The following is an 11,285-nucleotide window of genomic DNA, read 5'->3' as shown; positions in this document are numbered from 1 at the left end:
GCTGTGGGGTAATGCACCAGATTGCAAAGCCATTTGAACTGCAAGGTCTGTGGTTCAAGCTCACCAGCTGCTCCTCAGAAACTCTGTACAAGACCTCTATGGGTCGGAACCGACTTGATGGCACTCAACAACAATATGTACTGTGTACACAATCTTGTTCACGGAGTGTTTAAAAAAAAACCTTTTTGATGACAAAAGAGAAAAACAAAAGTAATGACAAGCAAAGGTGGAGAAATGGAAAGCAACTAGTTGAGAGTAATAACTAGAATTTTAATAGGTTTCCATCAATATCTATTGATGTCCGGCAAAAAAGAAAATAGTTAATAAGGAAGAAAATATCCTGGAGAGTATAACCCTCCTTTTTGCCATTAACTTCACTAGTTTTGGGGGTGTTTCCACCTCCTAAAGGAGGAATGTTCACCTACTTGGAATCTCTCACGTAGTTTTCCAGTGGATACCTATAATTTTTCATCATACATTTAAATTCTTAGAAATGATGTAACGACTGGCATAGGATACATTTTTAAACATTTTTCAAGACTGACATCATTCTTGTATCAAATGGATTCTAAAAAATATAATGCTATAATAGCTGCCAATATCTCTTCTGGAGTCCTGGTGTGGCACTGTAAAGAAACTACAACTGCTAATCGCATGGTTGGTAGTTCAAACTCACAAGCTGCTCCTTGGAAAGCCTATTCAGCAGGGTCGCTATGAGTTGGAACAGACTCCACCCCACATAACAACAACGTCATCCTCTCTGTATAGGATACTGCACCACTAGGGCTCCACCTTACTATATTGCGGTTGTTAAATGCTGTGGAGTCAGCGCCAACTTACAGCAACTCTGCGGTTCAAACTGACCTTATGGTCCAGTATCCTACAGCACCACTCCAGGAATCAATTACAACACAGATTTGTGGTTCCAAAAAACTAAATTTCAGATTTCAACATTAATACCTAATATTTGTAGGCAAGTGGGTGTGGTGCTGTAGGATCAGCACTGGACTGCAAACCACAAGGTCGCTGGCTCAAACTCACCAGCTGCTCATTGGAAACCCTGTACAAGTTCACTATGAGTCAGAACTGACTGACAGCCCACCAACTACAGCAACATAACTACAAATGTAGATAGAAACATTGACTCTGAACTCAAGTTCTTGGAATCACAAATCTGTTAAAATTGACTCTTGGATTGAGTTGTTTGATTTCCTAGAACTAAAACTAGATTTTAAAAAATTTTTTAAAATTTTTTAACTGAAAGAAGCAACAGATGTAAATATAGAATTTGTCATTGCCTCAATTGAAGGAGGTGGCTTTCAATATTTTCAATTGTCCCTTTGTGGGACACCTGGAAGAAAGGCTTTTTCTAACGTGGGTCATGTGCTCTCAGGAAAGTAGGAAACGCTTCTTAAATTTGTCCAGTGAGAGAGAGCTGCAGGATTTTCAATGCTCCAGGTTTCTCTAAAGCAAGTAAATTCTCAGGTAGGTGAGCTTTAGAAAAAATTTAAAATGGGCGATGAGGATTTAAAATTTTTGATTTAATCTTAGTTCATGTAACTGTGTTTGAATGTAGTTTGTTGTCGTTAAGTGCAGTGAAGTCGGTCCAGACCCAAAGCGGCCCTGTGTAGGGTTTCCAAGAAGTGGCTGGTGAGTTTGAACTGTTGACTTTGTGGTTCAAACCAACCTTAGGGTCCAGTGCTTCCGCCCACAGCGCCATACCAGGAATGTAGTTTAGAGAGGAAAAAGAAAAAAAACAAAAACAAAAATACACTGCTATCGGGGAGATTCTGATGCACCAACCTTATGGTTAGCAGACTCTACAGCGCCGCTCTAGCAAGGGTTAAGTAGTCGCAAAATATGTAGCAGAGGATGGTTTCGATCCATCGACCTCTGGGTTATGGGCCCAGCACGCTTCCGCTGCGCCACTCTGCTAGCTGGTAGGCCAGGGTAGGAATTCTTCTAGTCAATGTTGAAAATCAGGGTTTTTTGTTGTTGCTTTTTTTTTTGTAGTGAGAAAATTCTGCTTTGGTTCTGCCTCCCTTTTCCTCAGTTTTCTTGAAGGTCCTCTCCCTGAACACAAGACTCGTATGCACGCCCTATGTTTTCCCAACTTGCCAGCTTCAGAATTCGGAAATCTTTTTTCTCAGGAGCTACTGGTTGCAGAGAAAGCCCCGGAGGAGCGCGCTGAGTATGACCCTCGATAGATACTCCCTGAGCAGAATTTGGAGAGCTGTAGAGCCAACTTTGATGTCAAAAATTTTCAAACAACCATTTAGATGAAAGAATTTTTGATTTGCTTGCCAGGGAGCAGGATTTTCAAGAGGACGATGGCTCTTGGAACAGAATATAAACTGAATTTATAGCTAAATTATTACATAACGGCCACAATTTCGATTGGATGGTCTGTTTTGACAAAAAATGAAAAGCAGCAAATAACAAAGACTTCTGTGGCTTATTATATTAGGAAACCAGCCTTTTAGAAAGTCTCCACCCACCAGCGCTCCTGTTTGCAGCTGCCTCTCTAATAATAATACTCAGGGTCCATATGGAATGCAAACCTTTTGAATGAAATGTAAGCTTTTGGATGATGAATCACACGACTGCTTTTTTTTTTTTTAACTCGGCTTTCCTGTCCACAATTAAATTTTTGTGTTTTTTTTCCACAATTAGATTTAAGGAGCTATCTGTGCAATATATTCTTTTACAGGAGAGGCGAGCACAGGACTCTTCGTCCACACACAACCTTTCGGGAACATTACTGCTGGCACGCAATACTGCAAAAAAAAAACAAAAAAACAAAAACAAAAACAGCAAAACAGGGGCAGAAAGCCCCATCTTTCTCCCGTGGAGCAGCTGGAGAGTTTAAACTCCCAACTTTAAGATTAGCAGTCCAGTGCTTATCCTACGGGACCATCAGGGTACACTACGTACAGCTGCAGCCCTGCTCAAAGGTCTTTGCACAGTTCCAGAGGGCTGTTTGACTCTTTGGAACGCGCGCCTCCTTGTGGAGACAGACAACAGAATCCTTGCAGAACACCTCATGGCCAACATTGGCTTCTAGTTCAACAAAGACACTCTCTCTTGAAACAGGTTTGAATTTTGGCCTTCGACTCCATGTCAGTGGGTAAAGTAGTCCTGTGGTGAGATGAATCTTCGGCTTAACGAAAGATTTCCTTAAGCCAAGACTAGAGCAAGGATGGCCTTGGATTCTGGTAGGTTTTCCCATCAATGAAGATGAAGGGAGCCCAGACTACAGGAAACTCTGGACCCACCCCCACCTCTAAGCCTTTAATTACCTGTAGTCAGACCTGAAAAATCATTTATAGATTTTTTGACATTAGTTGGACTCCTCGTTGTTCTCATTACCACAATCAATCTGGCCACCATCAACCCAACTTTTCTCAGTAATATGCTTGCTTCACGTGTACATACTTGATGGGTTTTGTTATTTTTTAAAAAAAAATAAAAATTTATTTCATAAATAGATGTAGAGTAGAATAGAAAGAACACACATAAGATAGAAATGATCCTTAAATTCAAGCCATAGAGACTCAGAACTAGAGATTATATTTATTTTAGTACATGAGGGATATTCATGGAGATTGAGAAGTTACTCTCTATTTATGAAATCAGTGTTGAAGATCTGATTGTTTTGGAAAACCTCTTTCACTGAACAGATGCAGAAGTGGAGCATCAGAATGGAAGCACCATTTAGAAGAGGTACAAAGTCCAATTGATCATAGTAATAATCCTCAATAAATTAGTAAATTTGATGTTATCCATTTGTTGGTTATAAAAATACAGTTTTTAAGGAATGGAACTAAGGGTTTCAAAATTATTACCACATACAAATTGGTCTTTGGTAATGATTAAAAGAGTTGGGAGAACATACTGAATAGTTAGCAATTCCCCATGCAAGTCAGGGACCACAATTCCTCCTTTCACTCTAGATAGGACTACTTTCAACATACAGCTAAGCTTTTTCATGGCTTACACACACATAGTTTTTTTAAAAAATTGACCTAACAATTTCAGAGCTGCAATCTTTTTATTTATTTTTTTTAAGGATTATCTAATTCAACTTCTTTCACTGTACAGATAAAGAGGCATAAACATTTAGTTACCTGCCAACTCAGTGGATGGCCAAACTTCATCTCTCATACTGCAGACATATTGTCAAGAGGGACCAGTCGCTGGAGAAGGATATCATGTTTGCTAAGGTGGAGGAGGGTCAGAGAAAAAGATGAAGACCCCTAACGAGATGGATTGGTCAAGTGGCAGCATCGTTGGACTCAAGCGTGGCAACAGTGGTGAGGTTGGCCCAGGATCGGGCAGTGTTTCGTTCTGTTGTGCATAAGGTTGCTATGGGTCAGTACCAACTTGATGGCACCTAACAACAACAACAACTATGCTAGAAGATCAGAAAAAGGAATGAAAAAAATCCACAGAAAGCCTAAGAGTTATGTGGGACACCATGAAGAGGAACAATTTAGGAGTGATTGGAATTCCAGAACAGGAAGAGACAATCACAAAGAAAATCGTTGAAGAGTTGTTGGAAGAAAATTTCCCTAGCATCATGACAAATGAGAAGATAAGGATACAAGAAGCTAAACAAACCTCAAACAAGATAGATCCAAAAGAAAATCACCAAGACATAATCAAACTTGACATAATCAAAGACAAGAAAAGAATCCTGAGAGCACTTCGTGAAGAATAAAAAGTTACCTACAAAGGAGAACCAATAAGGTTGAGCTCTAATTTCTCAGCAGAAACCATGTAGGCAAGAAACCAAAGGAATGACATATACAGACTCTGAAAGAAAAAGATTGCCAACTAAGAATCATCTACCCAACAAAGCTGTCCCTCAAATACAATGGCAAAATTAGGACACTTCCTGATAGACAGAAATTAAAGGAATTTGTAATGATCTGACAAACTTAACAAGAAATGCTAAAGGTTGTTCTTTGAACTAAGAACCAACAACAGCAGACAACTACCTGAGATTACCAATCATGACAACAACACCCAGAACTCAATCTAGATATAGAAGTACTTAAAGTAAAATAAACCTATAAGACTAAAAATAGGGAACCAGAGATACCAGTTTATAATGAAGTCAACTACCAAGCAAAAAGAGTGAAGAGTATAGATACAGACCTTCAAAATGACAAGGAAGTCAAGCAGATTTCAAGATAAAATACACTGTTTTAAGCAGAGGAAAAATTAATAAATTACAGGGCAATCTCAAAGAAAAATAATACACCTGCACATGAAAATTTTAAAAAGAGGGAAACCTGAAAGACTTAGTAAACTTTAACACAACAGAAATGAAAATGGAAAGAAAACCCACAAACAAAAAGAACTCAGCATAGAAAATTATGTGGAACAAAGAATCCAGCACCACTACAAAAAACCCCACAGAAAAATGACAATAAACTCATACCTATTGATAATTACACTGAATGTAAATGGACTAAATGCACCAATCAAAAGACATAAAAGAATGGATAATAGGACCCTTCAATGCGCTGTCTACAAGAGACATATCAAAAAAATGTCGTTGTTGTTAGGTGCCATCAAATTGGTACCTACTCATAGCAACCCTATGCACAGTAGAATGAAACAGTGCCCCATCCTGTGCCAACCTCACAATCTTTGCTACATTAGAGTCCATTGCTGCTGCCACTGTGCCAATCCATCTAGTTGGAGTCTTCCTCTTTTTCTCCGACCCTCCACCTTCCCAAACATGATATCCTTCTCCAGGGACTGGTCCTTCCTGACAATATGTCTGAAGTATGAAAGATGAATTCTGACCATCCTGTCTGCCAAGGAACATTCTGGCTGTACTTCTTCCAACCCAGATTTGTTTGTTCTTTTGGAAGTCCATGGTACTTTTAATATTCTCCAACATCGTAATTCATATGCATCAATTTTTCTACTGTCTTCCTTATTCACTGTCCAATTTTCACATGTATATGAGGTTATTGAAAATACCATGGCTTAGGTCAGGTGCAACTTAGTCCTCAAACTGACATCTTTGCTTTTGAACACTTTAAAGAGATCTTGTGCAGCAGATTTGCCTAATGCAATATGTCACTTGATTTCTTGACTGCTGCTTCCATGAGTGGTGATAGTTGATCTGAGTAAAATGAAGTCTTTGACAACTTCAATCTTTTCTCCAAATATATGGATGTTGTTTATTGGTCCAGTGGTGAGGATTTTTGTTTACTTTACATTGAGGTGAAGATCAAGGTTGTGGTCCTTGATCTTCATCAGTAATATTTTAAGTCCTCTTTGCTTTCAGCAAGCTAGGTTCTATCATCTGCTGGAGATAGCATAAATGCCCATCAACAGAGAATGATTAAACAAACTTTGGTACATACATACAGTAGGCTACTACAAAAAGTTGAAGGATAATGATGTATATGTAAAACACATTACAACATGGTTGAACCTAGAGGGCATTATGCTGAGAGAACTTAGTCAATCAGGACAAACATTGTATGAGACAAATGTAAAAAGTTTGTTTTAAAAAAAGGTTTTCTTGATATGAAAAACTATCTATGATGGTTGGGATGGGGAGAAGGAGAGGAAGGGAAATTTTTCATGGCTAGAGGATGTTGTTGTTAAGTGCCATCAAGTCTGTTTTGACTCATGTTAACATGGGTGTCAGGGCAGGCAATATACAACAAGAAGGAGGTTAGCAGAGGAAAGATAAAGGTAGCCGGAGACACAGGGAGGAATGCAATAGTTAAAGTGAATAGAGGTAAATGCTGTTAGCTGTTAGCACATGTAGGGGGTTGCAACCATGTAGTGAAGCAAAGTGTATGGTTCATTGAATGTAAAACTGATGATTTGCTCTGTAAACCTTTACTTAACTCACATAAAGTTTTAAAAAAATAATAAAAGGGAAAAATTATTGATCTTTAAATTTTCTTTGTGACGATAGTAAACCATATGGATTATCTAATTCAAAATTGCCAATACCAGTTCATTTAAGCTCATTAATGCCTAAGATAGAGATCTTTATGTGTTCTATTTCATACTTTACAACTTCTAATTTTCCAACATTCATACTTCATACATTCCATGTTCTGATTATTAATGGATATTTGCAGGTGTTTCTCTCCATTTTAAACTGTGCCCCATCAGCAATCCAAGGGCTAGAGAGCTTTGCTCCATTCAAACCATTAAGGTCAACTGTACTTTGAGGAGACACCTCTTCGTCAGTTGTATTTTGAGTTCCTTCAAGTTGAGGGACTCATCTGGTACCATATAAGTGGCTAATCATTCAGAAGTAGTCATCCTCTTCTTCCTAGTTTGTCTTAGTCTGGAAGCTCTGATGATACCTGTCCATCATGAGTGACCCTGCTAGTATTTAAAATACTGGTGGCATAACTTTCAGCCACCACGGTAAGACAAACTGTCAGGTGAGTGGTGACTGTTAGCCCTAGATAAGATTGTGGTTTTAAGGACCCTAAGGTGCTGGTGTGGTGCTGTGGAATAATGTGCTAGATTACAAGGCTGTTTTGAACTTCAAGGTCCATGGTTCAAGCTTGCCAGCCACTCCTCAGAAACCCTATAAGGGTTGCTATGAGTCGGAACCAACTCAATGGCACTTAACAACAACAAGATGCTGCTTGTTTTTTCCTCTTCCCTAGGTTTTTTTTTTCATGACATCTTTTTCTCCTGGTGACTCCCTCCTCCACTTGCCTCTGGCAGGCCTCCTGCTGTGGGTGACCACCCTCTATGTGTGTGGTTGTCTGTGCATGGGGCCTAATAAATAGCTTGTTATTCAACAATATCTTATGCTCATCTCTTTTTCATCAGCCCCTAATTCTCTCAAAATGATTACACATGAGTTGTAAATCTTTTGTACTATATGTTTTTCTTCTAAAATTCTGCTAGTTAATAATGCAACTATTCTCTAATTTACAGGAAGTCTAGTAACAAACTGCTAAACATCAAATCTAAGCAAGTGACTAATGTTCAAGTTAACTGACTTTCTTAATGTTTCCTCACACAACGCTTGGCCCAAATTTCCTTCTTTCAGTGAACCCATCCACTACTATTGACTTGATTCCAAATCATAGTGACCCTATATAGGGTTTCCGAGACTATAAATCTTTATAGGAGCAGTCTCATCTTTCTTCTGTGCAAAGAAAATACATCTTAGTAGCAAGAGACTAAAGATTCAAGCGCCTGGACAGGGACTTGAACCCTGGACCCTCAGATTAAAAGTCTGATGCTCTACCAACTGAGCTACCCAGGCCCTTAAGTAGCCTTATTACTCATTCCCAGAAATATGATAAATGAATACCACAATTGTTCAATGATATTGTAGGCATTTTTGCATTAAAGAAAGGCAACTGGTTTGATGTTTGTCCACCATAGAGTCAATTCACCAGTGCTTGTTTGTGTTTTCTGCATGTCTATATGATGGTGGTTGGTTATATGCTGTGGAGTCACATGCAGGTCTATATAGAAGGAATGTATTTAAATGGCATTACGTACAACTCAATTCCTGTTCAATTTGTCATTCCTATCGATTCAAAGTGGCCAATACCAGTCCATTTCAGCTCATTAATGTCTAGAATATCAATCCTATGTGTTCCGTTTCAATTTTGATGACTTTCAATTTTCTTAAATACTTCATGCATCCCATGCTCCAATTATTGATGGATGTTTCCAAGCTGTTTCTTCTCATTTTGAACAAGCAGAGGTCCAGAAATCCATGTTATTAAGACTCTACTTTGAGGAGATTAATGTACCCCAGTCATATTTTAAATGCTTTTTTCAACCCACAGTACTCATCTTACAGCACTTTATTAGACAATGTTCCACTACAATTCATAAAGTTTTTACTGGCCACTTGTTCCAGTAGATCACCAGCTCTATTGAAACCTGTTCACCTAGTATTTGAAATACTGGTGGTATAACTTCCAGCTTCACAGCAACAACGAACAATCCACTACAATATGACAAGCTGATAGATGAATGGTGATCTTGGAAAACCTTTGGAATAGTTTTATTCTGTCTTATAGGGTCCCTATGAGTTGGAGCTACTCAATTGCAACAGTTTAATCTTTATGGAAGCAGATGGCCACATCTGTGTTCCTCTGAGTAACTCCTAAAAGGGTTCAAACTGCTAACCGTTCAGTTAGCAGCTGAGCACTTAACCACTACAACACCAGCAATACTTTCTGGGTGCCAGCAGGGCCATGTTTTCTCCAGAAGCTGTAGAAGAAGAACTTTACTGGTCTCTCTCTGGTTCTTGTAGCCCCAGGCATCCCTTGATTTGTACCTGAAGCATAATCCCATGACAATCCTTCTTCTATGTCTCTTCTCTTTTATAAGGATGGGATTAGAACTCACCCAGTTAAATTAGCATCTTCAAAGAGTCTATTTCCAAACAAGATTACATTCACAGATTCTGGGGATTAAGTTTTCATCGTATCTCTTTTAAGGATACAATTCAATCCATGTATGTATATACTATAGATTATTCAATCAATACTTAATGAATGGACATGTGGGTTATTTTAATCCTTTTCCACGATAAATTTCAAGAAGATGAGCCATATTTTAATTTTTACCCATGGTGCTTGGATTTTTTTTTTTTTTTTGTAACTTGAATGGAAGTTTACCGAGCAAATTCATTTTCATTCAACAATTTATACACATTGTGCTTTATGACATTGGTTGCAATCCTCTCATTGTAATAGCACTCTTCCCACTTCCTCCCTGAGTTGCCTTTTTTTTTCTTCTTCTTGCCTTCTGAACTTTGTTTTTGGACTAATACTGTCCTTTATGTCTAGCTGAGGAGTATGCTGTCTCCTATTATTCATTGCATAGGCCCATCTGCTGTTTGGCTGAAAGTTGATCCTAGATGTGTGTATTTGGAATTTATTACTAACAAAAGGTTTGCTGGATGGGATAATAAATGCAAATAACATCTTGTTATAGAATAAGCACTTAATTGATAACTACAAGGTCAGTGGTTCAAACCCATCAGCTGCTTCTCCTTATACAGGGTCACTTTGAATTAAAACTGAATCCATGTCACTTAACAACTACATAGGGACATCTGGGTATTCTTGAATCTGTATGTATCAGATCAGAAACTCATTAAATATATGTTGGAGAAAAATACCTGTCAAGTTTGAATGCAAAAACTTAAACATGAAAAATTATTTAAGGTATATCACTTTACCTTTGGGAGTATGAACTCTACAGCCAGAACTACTTGATTAATAGAATCAGACTTTACAGCACAGTAGATGTGGGAGATACAGAAGTGATCTGGTGGCGCGGTGGATTAAGCGATGGACTGTTAACCTGCTGTTGGAAGCCACCAGCTACTTCATGGGACAACGGAAATTCTTTGGAGCAGTTATTACTCTGTTCTCAGAGAGCAAAACCTAAGGCCCTACTGGGAATCGAACCCAGGATCTCCTGTTTACAAGACAGGCGCTTTAACCAACTAAGCCATAGAGCCCACGTGCTCGCGAGGGTGTATTCTAAGTCTCTCTTGTCGGATTAAGTGAATTATCCTTGCTACAGTCTATACGATCTAGAGCAGTTTACAGTCAGAAAATGAGCACATGAAAAGAAGACATTTTGCTTATTTGTGCTGTAGAATTAATAAAGCAGGAAAAGTTTCGAGTACCTTGAGTGTCAGGGCTAATAACGCTTCATTGAGTTCAAGCATAACCTCAGTGAAAATTGAGGCCGCTTAATCGTTCCAAATGGGATAAAGGTTTCTAAAATACAACTTTGCTGTTGGTTTTTTGCGCTTCGTCTTTTTGTCACTTCGTTCGCAAGTTCTAAGTGAGGGTTTTTAACAAAGGAATTTCACTGAGAGACCCGTACCGCCAGCCTACCTCAACACTTGCACTCACTGCAGGCAGTGGCTTGGAGGAGAGGGAACCGGAAGAGAAGAGAAAGCCAGGAGAGTCAGCCTCCCTCAAAAATTGTCACTCCCTTAAAATCCCCCAGTGCCGTTGTCGAGCGCTATAACGACTCTAATCAGACAACTAGAGATGCAGAGTCCGTTGGGGGAAAGAAGGATCAAGGTCCAGTCCTCCTAGACTGTAGTCTTATGCCGCTAGCGACCACCGCTGTGCCCTCTGCTCATCCAAGCGCAGAAGTCCTCGATTTCTCATCTCTAGAGCTCCTCCACAGGAGCTCTGGTAGCGTAGTGGTTACGAATCGGGCTGCGAACCTTAAGGTCAGCGGTTCGTAACTACCAGCTGCTCCGCGGGAGAAAGATCAGGCTTTCT

The 11,285-nt window shown here is 39.1% G+C and overlaps 3 non-coding genes across 3 annotated transcripts; all 3 read right to left on the bottom strand.

Annotated features, from left to right (window-relative positions):
* Positions 1 to 1,863: 1,863 nt before the first annotated feature.
* Positions 1,864 to 1,935, bottom strand: TRNAM-CAU. The gene has a single exon. It is a non-coding gene; the product is annotated as a tRNA-Met (tRNA).
* Positions 1,936 to 8,202: 6,267 nt separating this feature from the next.
* TRNAK-UUU lies at positions 8,203 to 8,275 on the bottom strand. The gene has a single exon. It is a non-coding gene; the product is annotated as a tRNA-Lys (tRNA).
* Positions 8,276 to 10,427: 2,152 nt separating this feature from the next.
* TRNAT-UGU lies at positions 10,428 to 10,501 on the bottom strand. Its single transcript has one exon. It is a non-coding gene; the product is annotated as a tRNA-Thr (tRNA).
* Positions 10,502 to 11,285: the final 784 nt, after the last annotated feature.

The sequence above is a fragment of the Chrysochloris asiatica genome, unplaced genomic scaffold, assembly GCF_000296735.1.
Source record: "Chrysochloris asiatica unplaced genomic scaffold, ChrAsi1.0 scaffold00213, whole genome shotgun sequence".
In the NCBI taxonomy this organism is placed as follows: domain Eukaryota; kingdom Metazoa; phylum Chordata; class Mammalia; order Afrosoricida; family Chrysochloridae; genus Chrysochloris; species Chrysochloris asiatica.
This window is presented reverse-complemented; position numbering and strand designations above follow the sequence as displayed.